Here is a 24614-nt window from a genome sequence, read left to right on the forward strand (position 1 = left end):
TGCTGATGTAGTAGTTTATTAAGTCCCCTAGACATACAAGATTCGGGCTGACGAGTCCCAACTCAAACCTCACCCTGGCTCTCCTTGCCTGCCAAGGTAGAGTAAGAATTTTCTTATAGTCAGTGATTTGAGAGTTCATGAGATATGTGTCCAGTTCACCGTGAAAATCTATGCGACCGTAGTTCAGGGAGTGGACTAGTTTGGCTCTCAAGACTTTTAGTATGGGTTTCGTGGTTGGACTGTGTAACTGTTGACTTAGCGGTTTCAGGCTATAAATTATCCCAGCTCCCTTGATTCTAAGATGTTTTAATTGGGCCCCTGGTTTGGCCCTTCCAGAGAGCCAGACACATGAGTAATTATAGCTTTGCATGAATTTATTTGCAGGTCACAGAGTTGCCATTGAGCTGTTTTCTTTCGTGGGTATTTCCCAAAGATGACTATCCTGGTCGTCCCCTGGTTCGCCAACAGTTTGTTGTTTTGGTTGTACCAGTAAAGTGCGTTCAGGGCTCTCTGTAAGGCAATTCGAGAGATGTCCATAATTGCATTTAGCTCAATGACAATCTGGTATTTTGAAAAACAGTGGAATAGCATAAAACAACAAATGGGAGTTCTTCACAGACTTCAGAACCATTCTTTGCAAGGCAAAGAAATGCATCTTTGGAGCATGACAGTTGCCCTTTCTAAAAGTTGACATTTTTTATCAAAATATTCAAATGGAGCACACAGTAAGAAAAAATGATGTATTGGAAATGAAGCCCCTAACTGTATGAAGCAGAACAAAATGCTTTTAGTAATTACCAATTTTTTATAGATAATTTGTTTGTTAATTTCTCACAAACTGTAAGAAACCAGTTACTGAGTTAACCAAAAATGCCAGCGTTTCTTGTGGGGATATGGGCAAGAAGAAACTTTCAGAAATTTGACAGAGGCTTTCACAACTGCTGCAATACTGATGCAGCCTGGTTGTACTAGACCCATCTTTGTCAAGAAGGATGACCTATATATTGCTATTGGATCCGATCGTTCCCTGGGAAACCCTGAAGTATCTTAGTATTCACGGCCATTAGTAGCTCCAGAAAAAAAGCACCTAAGAATGCCCTTTCCCTTGGTGCCACTACTAGGAGGGTTCTAAATTGTCTGTCATAGTATGGACAGATCACAAAAATCTTAGTTTTCCTTAAATTCATGAAATGTGTGGTTTCATTACAACATTATCCATTGACCAGGGATAAACAGGGGAAATAAGCAAGGAAAATAGGAGAGTGCAAAGCAAGTTATGCTACCACAATACTAGCTCTAGAGTTAGAAAAGGCAGTCTAAACACAAGATCTACTCAAACAGATCCTAAGAAACCAAGATAAAACAGATCAGTAAACTTGGTTAAAAGAAGATTCTGGAGAGAGAAGAAAGTAACGGGTATTTACTTCATGAGCAGAGGATGCATACACCAGGAAAAGAAATAAAACAAAATATTGATACAATTCTGCCACAGCAACCCCTGTGCCAAACATCCTAGGGAATAAAAGACTCTGGAATTATTAAATGTGTATTCTTGGAGGATTTCTTGGCTTGCCCTACTTAGAAACCCATCGGAGGAGCAAACTTCTCCCCAAAACCCGGTTGTTTGGGATGTTGAAATTAGGGGACGCACTAGCACTGATTACAATTTAGTTGATGTCCATCTGCTAAGGACTGTGAATCTAAGCTTGAGCCCCTATCCATCTTATCAAATACCTCAATTGACAGAAATTCACATGCACGCTGCTTTCTGGTCATCTACATTCTCCTGTGGTGCGCACACCAGGAATCTCCCCTGCGCAGCCCCTACACGTGTCTGTATGTAACCAGCCCGGTGCCCCTTACTCTGGCTGCAGCGCAACGGCCTACTCTCACCAGGGGGACACCGGTAAAATCCACATGCAGTCCCTTTCATCATGAGTTCACTGTGGGTGAGTCCCAACTTATGAGACTCCCCCACAGTAAAAGCTCAACAATTAGGTGTTCAAAAAGCGGAAAATACGGGCGGCGCAGATGGTCAGAACCACCTTCTAACACTCTCTGGCCAGCAAAACATATTCCGGGATTAACTGCATAGAGCGCTTGAACTCCCTGAACAGCCCATGGACCAGGCAGTTTTTCACCTGGAGCAGGTCTAAGTGGATCAGTGAAATTCCTCTTACTGCAGCATGAAAACAAAATTTACTCATCCCTACACAGACCGATGGCTGCTCCACCCACAGAATGTGTTCTTAAAAAATGACAGTCGCCAGAAACCAAATGTCTTTAATCCTACTGTACTTATGCCAGGGATCCAGGGTCAGTAAATTTACAAAAGACACAAAAAGAGTCTCCTCATTTTGCTTCTGAAACCTGCTGTCAGATCTGAATGGCCATGGTGCTAACCATGCACCTCATGGTACCCTTCTACCAAACTAGAAAGAAAATACACAATAATGTGGCTTCATCGGCTTGTCTATTAAATTTAGAACCTTCATCTGAAATATTAGCTGCAATTGCCCCAAAGCTGCCAATTTCGACTGGTTCTGAGACATAAATTGTATGGAAGTCTATTGTTAACCCCGAGTCCCATTATGTAATGGAGAACTAAGTGAACAAACCCTTCAGATGAATACTGCAGTTCTTGGAGTTTGGCCCATTTGAGAGACTGAACCAGGTGCTGACCCACGAACTTGCCGCCTATCGATAGGGTCTGTCAGAGATGGCCAGTAGGTAGTTGTTCATTGTTCTCTTAAATAATCATCCCTGAATAAAGAAAGTTAGAAATCTATCACATCATTTCTAGAGCCATACAATAATTCTTGGGTATGTTCACAGCAACAATTTGGACTAAGGCAAAATGTTAGCATGTCTGGTACGTGAACCTCGAAAAACCTCAATGAAATTATCTGTGTCTGCTGAAAGGACATGGAGAGCCAGGATCTCTTGATAATAACTTTGTGGCTAGTGAGGAATTACACAGAATGCAGATAAGGGTGAATATGCCCATCCAGGTCCCAAAGGAGATCCATTTATTATCCTGTAATCAGTTTACTCTTAGCCGATGGCGTTTATTTGTTTAAATGGATGGAGGGTGACTGCTGCCCACAGAAAATAAAACCCAACAGAGAGAGCTCTGTCTCCATTTCATACTCTCCCAGTTTCTTAGACTCAGGTTATGTCTGACTGGCTGGAATGCACAAGATTTCCCTCCCATCCCAACCAGGCCCCTAGCGGGATTCAAAGCGGCGTGAGATCGCCGAAGATGGAAGCGCGGCTCTCCCCAAGCAGCAGGGGAGGCGCTGCTATGTTATGCATGGAGCTGGGAAGAAGCGCCCCATAATGCTTTGCAGAGCCTAAACAGGCCTGCATGAAAATGGCCGTTTTTCAGCTTGTTGTGGCCCCAGGAGGACGGGGTCACTGCCAAATGCATAAACAGGTACAGGGGGAGCTGCAGGAGCAACGCAGCCTCCCCCAGCACGAAGAGTCAAGTCCCCCCCTCGGTCTTTGGGGACTCCAAAGAAATAACCCCTCAAGGGCTCAGTCAGCAATCTACTTTCACCTGGGCTGGAACTTTTGTTCTACAGCTGGGGGGTGCCTTAAGTATTGCCTCAATGTGTGGCAGGCTGTGCTTGGGATGTCCAGAGAAGGGCATCCCCTGGAGGTGAAGAAGGTCACTTGCACGAGAAGTGCTTTTACCAATGTAAATTCTATGGTGGGACTGTAAGTCACATGCGTAATGTGAATTCATAAGCAAAGTGGGGTTATATTGCCAGACACAACTGTGACGCCTTTAGGGGCCTTAATTGCAATGCATTATAATTGTTATCAGCTATTCTGAGTACCTCATTTAAAGTGATGCCTGAACATGTATTCTTGCTACTGCGTTAGGGGAAGAACAACCCAGACTGTTAGCCACTAAGATGTAGAGGTGCATACTGTATGGTCAGTATAAGATGCTCAGTCAGGGTTATGTGTCCCCAGGGCAGGTGTACCTATTTTTAATGATTGTTGAGATGAGGGGGGGGGGTTGCCACTGGGAGAGTGCCAGTCGGTAAGGCCCTCGCTTCAGGTTGTGTCAACCCACTGCATTAGGGAGCAAGATGATGTGCATACATGGAAGTGGTAGTATTAGACCCCACGCCCCTGTGGGAGTGGTGGAGATGTTATGCAATGTCACAAAGTAATTCCAACAGCTTATGTTTATTTGTAAATGGGTGCATAGTATTGAGTGGTGTGTGTGTTTAATAAATGTACTCAAAGCAAAGTACAGACTGGACAATCAATTATTGAGTGTTATTTCTGCGTACTGGTAAATGCCGATTACTAGCCTACACCACCTCCCTTGAGTAACCCTTAGACTGCTCTGCAACGCTACTCTCTGAGAGTCAAGCACTACAATAGGGTGTTTGGTTCCCAGTGAAGGACAAATGTGACATGTTATTTGTACAGGCCTCACAGATACTGCCTCGTTTTCCAACATTGTTAACACACAAACTGCCCTAAATACATGGTTTGTTTGCAGAGCAGATTTGGACATTTTATACAGTCCAGTTACACGCCAGCAGCATACTGGGGGAAAATTAGTGGGTTTTCAACTGTTTCTCTACTCATCAAAGGTTTTATTTAGCACCTCTACCTCTGAATCCACAGCTCATAGATTTGATCACCACTGGTATCAATCTGCTTATTTTTGCCTTATTTGGGGTGAGGGTACCTCGGCTTTGTAGTTGCATTCGATCCTAGTCTCTGGGCAGTGCCTTGGAAAAAATTTCCAAGACGTGTTTTGATGACAAAAAGGCAGAATGATCCCTCTCAATTTAATTTCAGGGTTTTCATCTGTCTTTCCCAAAGATTTTTAATTGCCTTGTTTTCTGTCTTGCATGAAGACACTGTTTGTAATGTATTGTATAGTATTGTACTGCAGCATTTATACAGTGCTTAGTATGTCGCAGGAGATAACGCTAAAAAACCTGAGCATACTTGCCAGAATTCACTCTAGAATTGTTTTCTCAGTATTTGATCTCTTAATTTGGGTGTGTAAAGAGAGATCAATAGATGCCCTCAAATCCTGATAGTTCGTGTGATGGTCACATAAAGGAACCGGTTACATTGGAGTTGTAGTTTTGTTCCTGGTGTTATTTTCATTTCTTTTGCAGCTTTTGGCTAGCAGCAATAAGATATTTTATATAATTCCATGCCAGTGTATTGTTAATAAAATTAAAATATTCATCCAGTCAGGCAACTCTTTCTTAAAATGAAGTAAGGAAGCAGTCTTAGGATGCCATGTTGTGGCTGCACTAACACAAAAAGCTGGATATTTCCCAATATTTGCAGGCCACTCCAGTAAGCAAAATGTTTTGATACTAATAAGAACATTAGAATTCTGGGAGCTCCACTGAAGACAACCAAGTGACTCTGGACTAATAATGGCTAGTTCAGGCCTTCTGCTCTATCATTTCAATGCTTGTCTTTGCGTTTTGCCCTTTTTAGTGTAGAATATTCTACCCTCAGGGGTGGAATGTTCTAATAGCCTCAAAGCCCTTCTGCCACGGGTATACTAGTTGTTAAAGGTGCTCTCCCACATTCTAGAAACTTGATGCAATAATGTAGAACAGCAAATCAACTTCTGCACTTTTAATCACGGTTGACAGCAGAATATCAAGTTCTCTGCATTGGTTAGTTTTACATATTCTGAATCATTTGACATTGATAAAGAGGTAGCAGACACACAACTCCTTCCAACAAAATTCTTTTTCTTATAGTTGTAAAATGTCGTTGCTACATGTTAGATAGTTTGTAGCATTGCTATGAAAACTAGGAAGGCAGTGTTCGTACAGCGTTTCATGGTCTGAAAATTGATGGGCCTCACCTGTGCAAACACCACCACCAGCAGCACACAGGAAAAGGCAAAATTTGCACAGCTCTTCACAGTGAGATGCAAACTGGACACCGACCGCCGCAGTACAGGGCACACTCTAACTGAGCTCTATAGTATCTTTAGGGTCAGCCAATACTATAACTAATCAGAAATGTTAGTTGGAGGCCTGCACACAATGTATTGCATTGTCTTGTATTGCAGAAATTATATAGTACTTAATACTCCATATGTGGGGCGAAAAAGAGCTTGCCTATATGGGTAACACTCCACACAATGTAGGTTGTATGGTTGGATGTGGTCTGTTTTGATCCTAGGTGGAAAGAGTTTCAATGTCATGTGTGATGGCCACCGCGGTGCAGTTACTGTATTATGGGACATAGCGCATACTAGTGTGATGGATGAAAAAGTGTGAGAGACAGCCGAGCAGTTTTATGGTTTTCAGTATGCTGCTAGCTTTGAACAGCTCTGCAGGTCCCTTTATGGTATTTATTATGAAATAGTCTGCTTAGATGGTTACTGCACAGGGTTGTCGAATATAAGATTTTGTGTATAGTTCTGGTCCTGAACTGGCATTGTCGGAAGAAGAGAGAAGTGGAGAGAGTATCGAAGTTAAAATCATTGAATAAACACATTCATTTTCATCTGAAGCCACCTTTATCCTATTGTATGTGATGTTTATTGTAGGATTCATATGCTAAATCGTTTGGGCACTTTGCTCAAGCTTTGGTTCTTAGACCCAAGTGAGCCCCCCCCCCCTTCCACCCGGCTGAACTCGGGCTATATATTTGCTGGCTTGCCCAACTCTATGTGCAAATTGATTGAACAAACTCGTTGTCCAGCAGTTTACTACGTTTAGATAACCGGTAGGTCCCAACTGCGCATTTAGAAGTCATAGGTCCCATCTCTACATTGGCCAAAAGTTTGGCTGATCAACCTTTGTGACCCCTGTATTTTTGTTGCTTTTTCCATATAGAGCAACTACTTTCTGATCTGTACCCACACCACCGCTAAAACCAACTCTCCTGTCAAGCAGGCCGGGGAAGGCAGAGGCAAGTCTGCAGATTTTCCATGAAAAAAATTGGAATTCCAGGCATATCACTCAATAAACGGACTGATGTATTAGATGTGCTTTACAGGATTATTCTCGAAGCCTCTCACGTCGCCAGATAATGCACCAGATATTTGATCTTCGCATCGCCTGTGGAAAGATTTCAACAAGGCTGTGTACACTATTGAATTTTCCCACCTTTATAAAGTATTATTTTTTCTTCTCAACCGACAGACGCTCTATTTTTAGTGCTGCATTGGCATTGTGTGCCAGACAGCCATGTTTCTCTTTCCTAGGTGGTCATCTTTCCTAATCTCTAAGAAACCCCACCAATTCATCAGCATTATAATTTCAGCCCACATCTGCCCCGTCTCTCCCCCACAAACGTCAAAGACCCCCACTAGTGCTCTGAGCCGTACACAGGTTTTCCCGACCAAAAAAGACCCCCAAGAAACCAATCGTTAGCCAACAGTCACAGCTTCCGAGTTAAAACACCTCAGAAGTGGTGTTATTAGAAGTTTGCACAGTGCCTCAGAGCCAAGTTTGGCTGTTGTTTTTGGATTGTGGCGCTTATTAATGTTATTTTACTCTAACTTGAAACTTCTTCCTTAAATCTTGACAAGGCAAATAACTCCATTCTGATTCTGAACACAACTTCTGAATTTCCACAGCTGGAAAAGGATTCAAGCGGGCACTTTTAAGCATGACAGAAGTTGGAGAAGAGAGGGTATAATCTCCCACCAACCAATGCACTCACAGGCATATTAGGTAAACTATTCTATACAGAATATAATATGGATGCTCTACTCTTGCAGGGCTACCCAAGAAATCTCTGGCACCATTGAAAGCCTGCCTCAACACCGCCGCCAGACTACTAACCGGCTCAAAGAAATTTGACCACATCTCTCCCCACCTCAAAGCTCTGAACTGGCTTCCCCTAGAGGCCAGAATCCATTTTAAACTGGCCTGCATTACTCACAAAGCTCTTTATAACAACTCCCCTACATTTCTCGCACAAAAACTCGTGATATCAGGAGCCAGAAACTCCTGATCTGCCAAAGACCTACTGTTGCAACCAGCACGCTTCCGGAAGAAAGAAACCTACAATCGGGCCTTCACTGGGGCTGCGCCAAGGATTTGGAACTCTCTCCCACCTGCCATCAGAAGACTTCCACCCTTGGCACACTTTAAGAAGGAGACCAAAACCTTCTTTATGGGTAAATACCTTGTCTAATGAACACGTTACATTATTGCCATTCTATGGACGGTACCTATTCCAGCACTCCTGGGCTTCCCCCAAGAGTTGAGACTATGTGCCTTCTTGTATAATATATCTATCTACCTGTTTTCATTTCTTTCCCACATGTAGCCGGGACTTTAGACTGCGTGTTTTCTTGCATTATGTATCCCCTATTTTACCCAATTGATCCCTCCCTTCCCAATGCTTTGTACACCACCCTTGATACTGTAAAGCGCTCTTTTACCCTCACGGGTCTGGTTCGCGCTCTATAAAACTATAAAATAAAAAAATAAAAATAAGAAACAAGCTTTTTCGATGACAGCAAATCACCCAAGCCAAGCACATTTCAAGAACTCCAAACAACAGTAAGTAGCGCTGCCGGACAATTCCATGATGCCCTGTACACCATGCTCCTAAATCAATATAACTTGTACTTTAACTGATTCCAAACTACGACTCCCAGAGAATCCTGGACTGGAAGCGTAGCTACATATATTCGTAGAGGACTACAGAATTGCTTGGGTTGCCTCACATTTCCTTGTGTTGGCGGTTAAACGTTTGAAGCGCACCTGCATTCACGGTCCACAAACTGCCACAAGCCATAAATTCCACTTTTCTGAAAAGGTGTTGGTAGGCCAAATTTATCTAACCCCAGACTTCTGAAAGTTACAGCTCCCATTATTAATTTTATTAATTGAATTCGAAAGGGCTGTTTACACAACACGTACATTTAGTGCCCTGAATCCACACTCATGCGGAATGCTCAGTAAAGACTGTATACTTTGTGTTCTTATGCAATGTTTGTGAACCTCTTTATACTGCTGTACCTGACCACTGAAAGCATGTCCGTGCCGGTTTGCGGAAATCAAAGTACACTGTGTCGATGCTAAAACAACAATACTGCTTCTTCGCATCCATTCACGATTACATTCTGAATTGCACTTTATTTACTGTTTTCCACCTGAATTTATGCCATGGCAAGCAAGGGGAGCTGCCAATCGCTTGCTTTGAAAGGGTGAACTGCCTTTGTAGCTGCTCGGAGACGCGCCTTTTCACCTTGCTTTGGTACGCCAGGCCAATGGCCAGAAACATCAAGTCGGGAAGTCTTCCATATACTACAGTGTGTTTAAAATATCGCTTCAAGCCTCCTTGTCTCTCTCTACCCTTGAACGTCTTCTTGAGTCCTCTCAAAAACCTGTGCCCACCTTGAGATGTTTCTATAGTGATCACATTGCTGACCTTGCTATCTGGAGATGAGGGCTCTAATCCAAGTTTTGGCACTTGACCATCAACTACTTACTTTTGGTCAACTAATTTTCTTTCCATATACCTACAGTTGTAAATACGTTAATAAAAAACAAACATTTAAAATTAACTGTCCCAATTACAGGACAATGGCGGTGAAAATCAAAATAAGAGTTTGATGTTCTTGTTCGTGAGTTTCAATAAACCATCTCATTTTCGTTTCTCTAAATCGGTTTGCTTCTTTTTAGGTTAGCCATTGGTTTCAAATAAAAGTGTTGTAGCAGATACAGTCTGTTTCAAAGAGCATTGCGATACCAGAGGGTCAGAATGGTCAGAAGGGTGAGGGCAGAGTAGATCAGGAACATAATCCTTCTATTGAATTGTAATGGAGCATTGAAATAGCACTTACTACCCTTATGTGGAGTGTGGATGTGTTTATCTACAAAGGTATCATGCTGCACTGTGCAGGTGTATGGCTGGAGGAGATTTGTCTATGTTTTTATCTTGTGCACGACTCACCATAGAGGTGCACTTATCTGGTCTCAGAACACAGCACTTACACTAATTGTCGGGCACACCGTTTAAGTCAGCTGTGCATATCATCAACTCTTCTGGAAATTAGTTGTTCTCTTAAAGGTTGCAGCAAAAAAAAACATCACTCCACTTTAGAGATGTCCAGCAGTATATTTTCCTGCCATGATAGAATTTTGGGAAGACAATTTTAAACCTATGGGGAAGAGAGAAATGTCCAAAGCAAGGAGCCTTCTAAATAGAGTGTTCTACCACCTGAAATCATGAATCGTCGAGCTAGGCCAACCTTGGGCATCTGTTCGCTCTGAGGAGCTTCAGAATTTTAGAAAAGTAAGGTGGTGCACAATTCATGACTTGGTTCACTGGTTGCCATCTTGAGACATCAGTGTAGGGGAGATGCAGCCAGCACACTTCAAACCAACAATAAGCTTGGTGCCACAGCAGTGCACTCTTTGGTGCTTGACCATTTTCTTTTTAGTAAGAAGATTTCCATGGATATCCTTTTAGATCATTTTATGCAAAATTCACTTGAAATTCCATGAAATAATGTACTGTCTGTCATAAGGCAGTGTGTGGGGAGTCCCATTTTGGCACTGCAATGTCTCTACCTGTGCTGTGGAGTGAAGTAAAGCGATTCAGCCAGGGGCCCGTTTTCGATCTAACCACTTTCTGCAAGACATACACTCATTTACTAAGAAAAAAAAATTGCCACCTTCACATCCTCCTACTCATAGCCTTATTATACCCCTGACTAATTATAGAGGGTCTATTCTGGAGCCTACTGTAGCCTAATATTCTATGTTTCAACCTAAGGAACTTTCTCACTTTACCTACATAGTAATATATTGTAGCAACAAAGCTGTTCAATTATGATCTTTTCCAGAAAGATATTCTCATTGAAAACCTGCATCTATGTTTTAATATAGTTCAGCAGGTTTAGCACTCACTGTAGAGCTATGTGCCTCACAGGTCCAGACTTCTAGATGATCAACTGAGCCTTTTATCTCTCCAAGCTCAATTAAATGAGTTCTTCTATTTACAACATAATGACAATTGCATTAAAAAATGTTCCTTCTAACACGCTATGGATGAAACTACTATAGAAAAAATAAGGTTCTACAAACAATGGAATTTTTCTTTTTTCTCGCATAAGTAGAATGCTTTAAAGGCAGTACGCTTTTTTTTAGTGCAGTCAAAGCACACAAAAGCGTACCCCTCAATTCATTGATACCTATTTGAGGTCTGGATATATTTCTCAATGAATGAACGGTAGGTGGTTTTTATTTGAGGCAATTAAGAACTCCCAGGGCATTTCCTCCTAGGCCCTTCTAATATCAAAAACGCTGAGGGTTTAAAGGGGACACAACTGTTTAATTCACATTACAGTGGACAGTCAGTGAACGGGGACCCCAAACCAGCATGAACATATAAAGGAAGATTCTGGAATGCCAATTGTTGGCGATTGCTAGTGATGCATAACTGCGAGAAAAAAAACAGTTTCCTGCTTTCCTTTGGATAGACCCCTTAAGGGGACACCATCTTCATCTCCCTGTACCTTGAAGTTAGAACAGGTAGGCACCGGCAAGGGAAAACAGAGAGCGGTGCTTGCTACCTAAAACTCTGCACTCGTCCTGGGGCTGAGGAGGCAACATAGGTTGAAAGAAAAAAAAACACACACATTTTCACCAGTGGCAGACATACTTTACTCGGGTCATTCCTGGGTAAAACGGGCTGAGACCAAGTTCTAAAATTAATACAGGAGAACACTAGCCACCTTCGATTTATGTCCCTTCTATATTCTATTACATAATCTTTTCTGCAATACGTCAACCCAAATCTGACAGGTAAGTGAGTGGGGAAACAAGTGAGCTGATTGGCCCAACGTCCTCATACACTGGTCATTTTCATGCAAATGCAGGTTGACTTCACGTTCACTGGTGTTCGAGGCTGAGCAGCCCCCCTACAGCCTGCTTAATATTCTTCCGCGCGAGGCCCTTGCGGGTCGCGGCTCCGCTTGCCGCCCCCGTGGGGCACGCCATAAATCAAGACCCGTGCAGCCCGGTTCCCACGCGCATGCACGCACGAAGGCCAGCCATGCATCCAACAACACGGCGACGGCTGGAGATGAACTCCCGGATAATGTATGCGCCCAAACAGTTTAGCTATGCGTTAAAGCGGACTCTCATCAACATGGCGGCGCAGAGGCGTGCCCAGCCCCGTGAAGGAAGCTCCAATTGTTGTTTTAACCTGAGGGGGGTCGCTCAATGCCCGGTGGCAGTTAATGAAACAGGATCCGCAATCTACTTGACCAGCTGAGTGTTTGATTTGTCACACGTGATTTAACACTTTAAGTAATTATAAGCGGAAGTTGAAATGATAAATCATTAAAATGAGGCCTCTCCCTGCTGGCGGAATGCCCCCCAACCCAGCAGACTCCATCAATAAAGTGCTACCGTGACAACAGCGGCCACCGTAGCTTGTCAGGGCCATCTTTTTCAGGTTCTCCGTAGTTTATTTAGCCCTTCCGGATTTCCTAGGTCGTCCATGGCCTACTAGTTGCTCTACTCCACGCTTTTACTGTGCATTCTAGGAATTGCAATCTTGTTTATTTCATTAGAATATTAGGACTGCATATCCCAAAATAAATATACTATACTGGAACAGCCAGTCAACAAGGAGTATGGGAAAACGTGACCGCTTTGTCTACGTTTAGAGCAGATGAGCGCCTTGTCTTGGAATAATACCCACTCGGACCTATGCATCAAATGTCGATTTCAGTATCAACACCCCATGGGCGGTCTTTGCACGGACCTGTTAGGTGCGTAACTGGTGTAATTTTGATTGGCAAACAGAAATCCAATTTTACATATCTTACAAATATATAATTATTTTGAACATGTACTGCCATCTATGTCCTAAAATAGGGCAGTAATAGCATTTTCAACCTATTATAAATATTTTGTAAGCTCGGTCCAGGCTTTCTTTTTTTGGGGGGGGGGGGGGATTTACACGCAGTTTCATCCAGGTAGCGCCTGCAGTGACATGTGCATGTAACAATTCTGAACGGGGAAAACAGTGGGGGGAAAACGTTTCCAATTCCAAAGAACATTCATCTGTGTTACTCCCCATTACCAAGTAGGTTTGGAGAGGTGGGCACGGCACTAAAAGCTCGATCCAGATGCCTGGCTCTGGCTCAACTCGAGGTCCTCTTGATCATTCGAGCCCAAAACGAGTCAAGCTTTTATGTGGCTGCTGCCTGTCAGGCTGGATGTCACTTCATGCAGCACGAAATAGAGACAAAGCTTTGATGCCGTACCTTTGATATAAAACTAAGGAGAAACAGATACCCATCTAATGACCAAATTACGCAGGCTAGTACAAGAAACACTAGCTTCCCCACTTAACGAAATTGTGTGATCCCAGTGGCGTCACTAGGGTTGGTGTCACCCGGTGCGGGTAACTCATGGTGTCACCCCCTCACGACTTACCGCATGGACCTCCTCCGCTCAGAGTCCGCCAGTGGACACAGTTGGCAAATAACGGGACCATACAGAATCCTTAGTAACGTTTGTAAATGTAGGTCCTATATTTACAAAATGTGCCTGTTAACAGTGTGATAATGACTCATTAATCAGGTTGTACAGTGGGCTACCTGCTAGTCAACAGTTTATTGGAATTTATAATATCATAGGTATGGTACTTTTTACTGGTGTGGTGTTCCCACTATCCAGCAACACGATATATCAGTGGTCGAAGTGGTGGAAAAAAAGTAGGAGAACTGTGGGCGGAGAATCAGAGGGCGGGAATAACCCAAGGATTGGATCAGTGGGTAGAGCCAGAGGCGTGGCCAGAATGCGCAAACATCCCAATTTTTTGTATTTGTTTGGTTTCACTGCCCAGTTTTATCAACCAATGGATACACATGATTATTTAAGTTTATAATGAGTTATTGACAGTAAAATGTATTCACAAAGTGGGATATGCTTCTAATCACAGAATGTCCCCAAATACGATAAAATGTGGAAGCACAAGCCATTTGTCTACGAGCCATGGAGTTTCTGTCATCAGCACTTCTCCCTTTTCCAAAACAGCAGTTCAAATATGAATGGCTAAAAATCCTAGTTTGCAAATGTTTTCTAAATAATAATGGCTCTGCCATATTTGACTCATAATGCAAGATCTGCAGCATGATCTGACCATTTAAACTAATAAATTGTTTGTAGCTCAAACGTATCAAAAGGTAATAAAAAATGTGACTTGTGTTGCTGCGGAGTAGATGACAGTTAATAGCTCACTGTTCTATGTTAGGATTTTAACTTATAAACTGCAAGTAACAAAAAGATCTCCCTGACAAAAGCAGTAGCCCACTGGCCTATTTACATTATGTGCACTTTGTGATCTGCATGGTACATGTTCTTTGCAGCAGGTACATTAACCCTCTGAGCTACCTTTCCATGAGTCAAATCTTCCATTAGACAAAATTCCGATCTCTCTCTAGGAAGAACATTAATCATCAGAGTCATCATGACATTTTTATTCTTACCGAATATTACTGGAGGCCAGGAAGGAGGCAGCAAGTGCTTTTAAAACTATAATATACTTGCAAAAATGATGCCTCCACCTAAAGTCAGCACCTGGTGCGGTCACACCGGTTGCACCGCCCTAGAGTTGGCCCTTCTCAAGGGCCCTGTGATCTCAGTGACAGGGTCACTGTTGTTCTAGGGTGTACTGCTTCATAGGCCTGCCCGCAAGACTGGAGGTGAACTTCAGTATAAATAGTGGTGGACAAGCATTGAAGGTTAACTTACACTTGTCATGCTAGGGTCCACCTACTGCTGCTACGACACCTGGGCTTCTAATGTCTTGCGAAGCCTTCTAAGGTCTAGCATGAGATAGTGCTCTCTCAGGAGAGTGGTCTGGGGGACTGGTTATTAAGGCTGAACCTGGTTCCCCAGTTCCAAATTCAGCAGCTCTGGCCATAGTGCCACATCCTCTCCCCCACTGAACACCATACTGCCCCACTGAGAAAAACTCAGACTGTCTTTAACTACAACCCAATTGTTGCCGGCTATAAACACCTGGATGCGGCTCAATTTAAATTACGCACTGGGCAAGAGCAATATGTGGCCTACAAAAAAAAGTGGCAGCGTCCTGGAAAAAGCAAACAATTAGCTAGGGAATGCTAAATTTTGCAAACCATGTGAAATGTAAGCAGGAACAACATGGTTACCTTAACCCTTTTACACTCACTGTTCAGAAATCAGTGAGTGCTTTTGCCTGAAAAGTTAAGGACATGACAACAGGGCCCTGAATGGACCCATTTCAATGGCCATTGCTTATATCCTTACAAAACGTAAGCAGTATGGTAAAAAAAAGACAACATCCCTAGATACAGAGCAGCAGTACAAATTTTGTTTTTCAATCCTCACATTGCAGTACCTGCAGGATTGGTGCACTAATTCCAAGCCCAGGGAAAACAAAGCCAAGACAACAAAAATAGCGCTTCACTGGCAAACTCTGTAAAAGTGGCGCTAATGTGTTTGGGTGTGAATAAAATCAATCTGGCCAGTTTGCTACCACTCTGTCTTACTTTATTTAATTATTTATTTTTCATATTTTTAAACTTTTATTCCAGATGCTGCACTTTGGAATTAAATGTCAGAAAAATACGACATTGATTTCCGGCAAAAGTGATTTTCTTTTTTGGATCCATTTCACAGGGAAGTAAATAAAAGAAAGGAGAGGAGACAGTGCGTGCTGCGCACAGGCACCTCCTCCTCCTGAAAGGTTAGGTTGCTAGGCGCACACCGGCACTGTTGGTGTCACCCCATGTGAGGGTGTCACCCGGTGCGGTCTGCACCCCCCGCAGCCCCATAGTGACGCCGTTGTGTGATCCGGTGCAAATGTAATTCACCAAAACTAATTTTTCTTCATTATCACATTTCAGAGACCCTTCAAATTCAAGCGTTCAGAATGAGATCCATACAAAACGTCTTGTTTTCTGTTTAATAGACTGTAATCAAAATGTATGTCACATATATAGGGTACACTTGACAGCTGACTGCCTCTTACAAACATCTTTAACAAGCATTTGCAATGCAATAGGTCTCGCATTTACGCGAGTTTAAGCTATTGGCATTGTAAATGACACTGCCTTTTATTTAAGTTTTAAAAAAGAAAACAAAAATAAAAGGCATTGTTATTTGTAATGTGAATAGCTCAAACTTGCGTAAATGCGAGACCTATTGCATTGCAAATGCTTGTTCTGCAAATGTAGAGGGGAGTAGAATTACGTGGTGTCAAGTAGAGTGGAAATATGCAGAGTGAAATTATGATGTGTGGGGTGAAATTATGTATGTTGAGTGGCTTGTAACTGTGTGGCATGGAGCTGAATTGTGAGATGTGGAATTGATTGGCGTGGTGTGGCATAGACTTCAATTGTATGGAAATTAATTATGTTACCTGGAGTTAAATTATGTGGCATGGTGTGGAATTAAGGGATGTGGTGTGGAATTAGTTGGCATGGCGTGGAGTAGGATTATATGGTGTGGTGTGGAATTGTGTGGAGTGGAATTGTGTGGCATGGAATTGTGTGGCATGGAATTGTGTTGAGAGGAATGGAAGTATGTGTCATGGAATGGAGTGGAAATATGTGGCATGGAATGAAATTATGTGGTGGAGTTGAATTATGTGCCGCTTAGTGGAATTATGTTATTGAGTGGATTCATTAATAGTGAAGTGGAATTATGTGGCATGGAATTACGTGCCATGGAGTGGAATTGTGTGGTATGGCATGGAATTAATTGGTGTGGATTTGTGTGGTGTGGCCTAGAATTGTGGGGTGTTGAGGGAAATTGTGAGACATGGAATTGTGTGGCGTGGTATGCAATTGTGTGACATGGAGTGCAATTCTGCGGAGAGGAAGTATGGGGGTGAAGTGGAATTATGTGATGTGGTGTGGAATTATGGGGTGTGGTGTGGAATTATGTGGCATGGAATTGTGTGCCATGGAATGGAATTATGTGGTGTGGATTTATGAGCAGTGGAGAGCACTTTATGTGGCATGGAATTATGTGGAGTGGAATTATTTTGCATTCACTGAGATAGACATGTTACTGTGTGGCGTGAACTACAATTATGTGACGTGGTGTGCAATTGTGTGGAGAGGAATTCAGTGGCGTGAAGTGGAATTATGTGACATGGTGTGAAATCAAGTGGTGTAGCATAGAATTAGGTGGCAAGGAGTGGAATTATGCTCCGTGGAGTAGAATTATGAGATGTGACATGGAATGGTCTGGCATGGAATTGTGTGGTGTGGAATTGTGTGGTGTGAAATTATGTTGGTTTGGGGAGATTAAATTTAGGTGGTACAGTGTGGTACAATGTGGAATTATGTGGTATGGAGTGGAATTATGTCTCATGGAGTGGAATTATGTAGCATGATGTGGAGTCATGTGATGTTGCATGGAGTGAAATTATGTGGCATGGAGTTGAATTGTGTGGCATGGAATTGTGGGGTGTTGACTAGTGGAATTATGTGGTGTAGAGGAGAATTAGGTGGTGTGAAATTATGTGGAGAAGAATTGTGTTGCATGGAATTGTTTGGCATGGTATTGTGCGGCATTGAGAGGATTGGAATTATGCGACATGGAGTGCAATTATGTGGCTTGGATTGGAAATATGAGGGTGGAGTGCAATTTGGTGCATGGAGTTGAATTGTGTGGTGGAGAATTGTGTTGCATGGAGTGTAATTGTGTTGACTGGAGTGGAATTGTGCAACGTGGAATTGTGTGGCGTGAAATGCAATTGTGTGGTGTGGAGTGCAATTGGGTGACATGGAGTGTCACTGAGTGGAGTGGAAATCATATAGCATGGAGTGGAATTATGTGACATGGTAATGAATTGTGTGGTGTTGAGTGGAATTACGTGCCGTGGAATTATGTGGCATGGAGCCGAATTATGTTGATTTGAATTGTGTGGCATGGCATTACATGCCATGGATTGGATTTAAGTGGCGCAGAATTATTTGGCATGGAATTGTGTGGCATGGAATTGTGTGGTGTGAAATTGTATGGCGTGCAATTGTGTGCCATGGAGTGAAATTTTGAGACATGGAATTGTGAGGAGTGCCACTGTGTGACATGGAGTGCAATTGTGTGGAGTGGGATTAAGTGATGTGGAGTGGAATTATGTGACGTGGTGTGGAATTATGTGGTGTGGAGTGAAAGTGTGTGGCATATAGTAGAATTATGTGGCATGGATTTATGTGATGTGCAATTGTGTCGCATGGCAAGGAATTGTGTTGAGTTGAGTGGAAATATGTTGAGCTGAATTATGTGGCACGAAAGGGAAGAGGCATTATGTGACACAGAGTGGAATTATGTTGTAGGGAGTGAAATTATGTGGCATAGTATGTGGCATGATGTGGAATTATATGTTGTGCACTGAAGTGGAATTATGTGGTATGGAGTAGAATTATGTGGCATGGAATTGTGTGAGTGGAAATTTGTGGCATGAGTGGAATTATGAGATGTGGAATTGTGTGGCATGGAACTGCGAGGCCTTGAGTGGTGTGGAATTATGTGGCATGGGGTGAAATGATGTGGTATGGAGTGGATTGAAAATAGGTGGAGTGGAATTATGTGACTTGGAGGGGTAATATATGGCATGAAATTATGTGGTGTGGAGTTGAATTACGTTGCGTGGAACTTGGTTGCGTGGGATTCTGTGGCGTGGAGTCGAATTGTGAGACATGGAATTGTGCAGCATGGAGAGCAATTGTGTGGCATGAAGGGCAGATGTGTAACTTGGAGTGCAATTGTGTGATGTGGAATGCCATTGTGTGGAGTGGAGTCATGTAGGGAGGAGTGGAATTATGTTACACTTTGTTGAATTATGTGGTGTTCTGTCAAATTATGTGGCATGATGTGGAGTGGCATTATGTGATGTGGAGTAGAATTATGTGACATAGAATTGTGTAGCATGGCGTGGAATTGTGTTGCATTGAGTGGTGTAAAATTAAGTGGCATATAATAAAGCGTAATTATGTATAGAGGATTTGAATTATGTGGCATGGAGTGGAGTGGAATAATGTGGCATTCAGTGAAGTTCTGTGGCATGCAAGGGAATTATGTGTCATGGAGTGGAGTCGAATTATGTGCAGTGGAGGGAAATTGGGATGCGTAGAGTGAAATCATGTGGCGTGGAACTGTGAGACATGGTATTGTGTGGTGTATAATTTTTGGGCGTGTAGTGGAACTGTGTGTTGTGGTGTGGAATTGTGTGGTGTGGATTTGTGTAACGTGGAATTGTGTGGCATGTAATTGTGGGATGTGGAATTGAGTGGTGTGGAATTGTAAGGCATGGAATGGCATGGAGTAGAATTGTGTGAGATGGAGCAATAAATATAGGTAGTCAAATCAAACAGCAGATGGTGAAAATACGAGTGTTTGTTTATAAAGAAAACGTGTTGGTGGAATGTGGCTTCGACACTGAAAATAAAGGGAGTGCCATGTGTTGTGTGAAATATACTTCAATAAAGGTATCCTGGCTATTACAAAAAAGAAGAGAGGAATATAAACACGTATATGCTTTCAAAATATGTGCATTGTAAATATCAGTAAAAGTACATTATTTTTAAAATGGGGTACCAGGTTGCATTTTAAATCAAAGTGGCCCTGCAAATACGTTTCCTACAATCGTGTACCAACAGTTGGATAAATGAGTCACCCGGCCAAGTGTGCCTGCTCATGTTTAAAGTATAGACTGGGAGGGGTGGGATGAACGTATAGGGCCAGCAACAATTCAAAGTGGTCGGGCAGAAAAGTTGGGGCTGAGTCTTATGTAGGGAGCGAGTGAATCGAACAAGCCCAACTACGAAGACTAAGAGATCGCACAAAAATGATTATAAAGTACGGCATAGCGAAGGAACGAAAAAATACACATTCATTCTTCGTTGTATTAGGAGAGGGGGGTGCTGGAATCCCGGCGGGATTATAAAGTCACTCTGACGGTTTCTGGTAGTTGTGCACTAGAAGAAGCTGTTTTTCACACTACTGGCATGAAGCTGGTTCCCTGCCAGCTTTTAAATGCTGCCCCGCGGTTTTTGCACAGCGTGCTCTGCCTCCAGATCAATATTGACAAGCTTTGGCAACGCGGCCGCGTAAGTGATCGCAATCGCGATTATGATCGCGTGCAACGGAGGGCGCGCGTGCACGTTCACGTGCACTGTAGCTTTAGGCCAGGCAGCACTTTGAAAAAGCCTGTTTACAAAATGTCTCGGCCAGATCAGCGCAAGCGCTGAATCAGGCGAGACCTAAAAATCACCAGGATGGCAGACCTTTGGCAGCTGAACCTACCTCTAGCTTCGTTTCAGCTGATCATAAAGAAGGAGGCAAAAAAGCACTTGCTCATAGAAGATAAAGCAATGCTCAGCAAGCGAGCCCACGCATGGATGATATTGCACTCTTACACAAAATTAGTGCCCGCCACATACCTGGTTCTCCCCTTTTCCCCCTACTTAAAAACTAAGTTTTTAGCACTCCGTATGGGGAAGCTACCCTCCAATGCAGACCTGCCCCGCTGGAAGTAACTGGGTTGAAAATCATGTACTGTGTGTGGATCACCCACACAGGACTTTATTAATTTAATATGTATCTGCCCAGCCTTAGGTCTGCAGTGCCGTAAACAGCTGAAGAAACAGTCAACGAAAGAGGCATCCGCTCCTGTAGAATTGCTATGTAGCACAGAGGGTTAATATGCCTGCTGCAAAGAATGCGTACCATGCATATCAGAGTACAATATTTTATGTGGATAGCTCAGTGGGTTACTGCTTTTGTCACAGACATTTTGTTGTTACTGTGCAGTTCATAAGTTACATTCATAATCTAGCACAGTGAGCTATGAAGTGCCATCTAAGAGCTGCACACAAGCTCACAGGTTAGAAAGTTATGTTCTTTTCCCCAGTCTCTCTATCCTGATGTTCCTAAACACTGTTATGTTCTGATTCCTGAGTTTGTGCTTCTCTAGACAACGCACTCTTAATATGCCTGCCAGTAGGGATGGCATGTGAATCCTACATCTTGTAGTCCCCTTTGTCTTATATAACATTTTCTAAACACTGATTTACACACATATGATCCATTGTTTGTATATGTGTGTGATGGATTTTGAAAATGTGGTCAGTTTTGCTTTAGGAGTAGTGATTAATGGAGTCATTTTTAAATGCGGACTGTAACATCTTCATTTGTAAGGCAAGCATTCATGCCTTAGGGCATTCTGGATTTTAGATAAGATGTCTGTTGCAGTGTAGGTATTCTAATGCCGAACAAGCATATTATTGATCAACACAAGTACTGTACCAGTGATGTGCATGTTTTCTGTGGAAGAAATTATTGATAGTAAACCTGGAAAGGTTCAATGGCTCCACAGGTTTAGAAGTATGTATACCAGTTCCTGGGGGACCTTGACCTGCATTAAATAACACTGATATATAATGTTCCTAGACTGAGATTTAATTACATAGTACTCTTAGTTTCTAAAACAAATGATAAAGTGAACTTGTTTTGAACATTATAGGCCCATCAACCTTTCCATTTTTATAAGTTATTTGATATTGATAATGGCTGATTTCAATGTGACTAGTATATTTTAAATTGTTGTACACGATTTGATAAATTCTTAATCAATACTTGATTATTTTAATTATATATCTGAAGATACTACCCGAAACAATGTATGTAGCTGCATTTTCAAAAGGATTTGAAGTATATATGTGTATAGGGTACTTCTTTTTTTATCTGCACAGATTTTTCAGTCTCTTTGTGTGATGTAAGTAACCAAAAGCTAGATGCATCACTTCCTGTGATATCACCAAGCCAAAGGTCAATCAATGTCACTAACTTTGATTTCATGGGGTCCAAAGGTCACGTGATGTCACTTCCTGTCATGTCATCAGGTAAAATGCCTTGCGATGTCACCACCTGAGACATTATCGTAGTGGGTCAAAGTGTGGATGATGTCACTTCCTGTGATGCCACCAGGTCAAAGTTCATGTGATGTCACTTCCTGTGACATCAGGCGAGGGTCACTTGGCATGTCTTTTTACCTCCGCTACACGTGGCATTTTGATGACTCAATGTCCATGCAAAGGGTTCCAATGCATGCAAGGGAAATATGTTCCGCTTTCCACGATTTGGAAAGGAAAAGGCTGCTGTAATTGGCGTGCTGTTGGTACTCCACACTGTTAGGTCCCAGTGTCATTACACCGATAGACACGCCGCTGTTCCCAATTAGTGACTGCTTTTGAAATCCCAATAAGGACCTTCTTCACCAGAGAGACAGACACACGTTCCCCTAGAGGAAATATGGTGAGTCTTTAAACAAGGCGGATGGGATGGGGCATAGCCAAGTACACAGGACTGTGACTAACTAAAGAGGTTTCACAACATGATGGAGGGCATCCTGACAAAGGGGTGGCTTAGGGTGACCACCTTTTGAAAAACAAAAACCGGGACAAATCACTAAAATAGAAGTAGGACTACTCTTCAACATCAACTAAGAGGCACAGAATGACTTAGAAGACAACACTCACCCCAATAGAGAAAACAGACAAGGAGGCACTCAGGGTGATCAATTAAATGCTTTTTTTATTTTTACACAGAATTAAATAGTTTTTTGGATAGACTGGTAACTAATCCTGCATTGGAGATCATAGCAGCGTGCATCCCTCTGCATTCATTTGAATCTGTGATAACTAGGGCGCTTGCTGAATTTAATGAAATCTGCCGGGACAGAGGATACATTTTTTTTAAAACACGGGAATGTCCAAGGAAATTCGGGGTACTTGGTCTACCTAGGGTGGCCGGAACCCCCAGTCATAGTATGTATGTGCACAAATAAAGAGCCCAGCATGGTGGAATCTAGCAAGAAAATGCGGCTAGGGTCGTATCAGACACTTGTAGCACTATTAAAATGGAGACACAAGTAAGTGAATACTGGAAGGGAACTATATTGGCGCACAGTAGGGCTTCTGACAGGACAGAAGACCTGGGGCAAAGTCAGAAACTCAGAAAGCAGAATGTTGAGACTACTGTAAAAAATATGTGGAGTCTTTCAAAAGCTAGAAGGGCTAGGCCGGAGTTAACCCGTAATGTATTATGTTATGATGATTTCTGGCCATGCACACTTTCCACCATACTTGGAAAACTTTACCTCCCCCAAATACCTCTTCCCGCCCCAGACGACGGAAAGCTGTCCTCTCGTCCAGTGATATCCGTGAGCTACTCCATTCCGACTCCCAATCACCTAACAAGTCCCGAACGGGGCAAATCCAAGCCATCCAAGCTAACCCTAACAGAGAACCATCATAAATATTGACAACCTTCAGCGCATCAATATCCTCCCAGCTTCCACCCCTCACTTGACTGATCAATTGAAATGTGCTCTTCTCAATTGCAGATCTGCGAGTAAACACGCCTCCGACATCTAGGATCTCCTCCTAACCAACAAGCTTGACATCATTATCCTCACAGAAACTTGGCTAAAGTACTCCGCCACACCTATACTTGACCTTCAAGTCCCACCTAGCCATGACATATTTCGAATGGACAGAGATTCAAAACAGGGTGGAGGAATAGCCTGTATACACAGAAATACACTCTCGCTCTCCTAATCGGATTCCACCACTCTATTCTCATGCGAATATCTCTGCATCAACATTACCAGCAAAAACTGCCATGTACACACTTTCTACATCCCCCCGGGTGACAATCTTTCCTTCACTGAGCATTTAATGGAAATCATCTCATTCAACGATGAACCTCTAGTGTCCCAAATCTTCCTGGGAGACTTCAACCTCCACCGGTCTAACCCAAATGATCACACAGTGAACTGTCTTAAATCCTTCCTATTGGATCATGAGCTGACACAATTTTGTGATAGCCCAACTCACAACAAGGGAGAAACTCTGGATCTCATCATATTCAAAGGTAACGCCATCACACTGGACTCCATTATCCCTTGTGACTGGTCCTACCACTATAGCATCTTCTTCTTTATTAACAGGGAGGTGTCAGCAAAGGGTGTTCAACCTAAGAAAACGAAGCAATGGAAAAGGAACCTGAGAAATATTAAAACTGAAGAGCTAGCAATCTGCTGTTCAAAGGCCTGGCCTCCTCATGCAGAAATGAAAGATGTTCATGTTCTCACGGATTTCTACAATGCCTCTATTTCCGGTATCATGGACGATATAGCCCCTTTACAACAAAATAATGCCTCCTCCAAAATCTCTAAACCGTGGTTCAACGACAACCTAAACTCGGATCGCCGTAACCGTAGGTCAGCGGAAAGATCTTGGAGATCCACACCATCGACTGAACACCTAAACCTCCTTAGAGCTATCAGGACCTATACAACAAGAAAATCATGAGTGCTAAAGCCGATTTCTTCTGATTTCAACTTAATCGAGCCATAAATCGCCCTAAGAAACTTTTCAAAATTGTTAATCAACAATCGATAAAAGCGCCCCTCTGCACTGGCCCTGGTGAAAGCACTCCTACTTGCGATGAATTGGCCGCCCTCTTTGTCGAAAAAACGTCAAGCATCAATATAGACCTAGAATTAAAAAGGGCTCTTCTTCCAAATTCTGGACGCACTGCTCCACCTAACCACCA

At 42.7% G+C, this 24614-nt stretch overlaps 1 protein-coding gene across 2 annotated transcripts in view; it reads right to left on the minus strand.

The window, feature by feature from the left end:
• The window catches only part of FTO (FTO alpha-ketoglutarate dependent dioxygenase), a 1490677-nt gene that overhangs the window by 1191611 nt on the left and 274452 nt on the right, over positions 1-24614 (minus strand). The gene's annotated exons all lie outside the window — the stretch shown is intronic.

The sequence above is a fragment of the Triturus cristatus genome, chromosome 12 (genome assembly GCF_964204655.1).
Source record: "Triturus cristatus chromosome 12, aTriCri1.1, whole genome shotgun sequence".
NCBI classification, from domain to species: domain Eukaryota; kingdom Metazoa; phylum Chordata; class Amphibia; order Caudata; family Salamandridae; genus Triturus; species Triturus cristatus.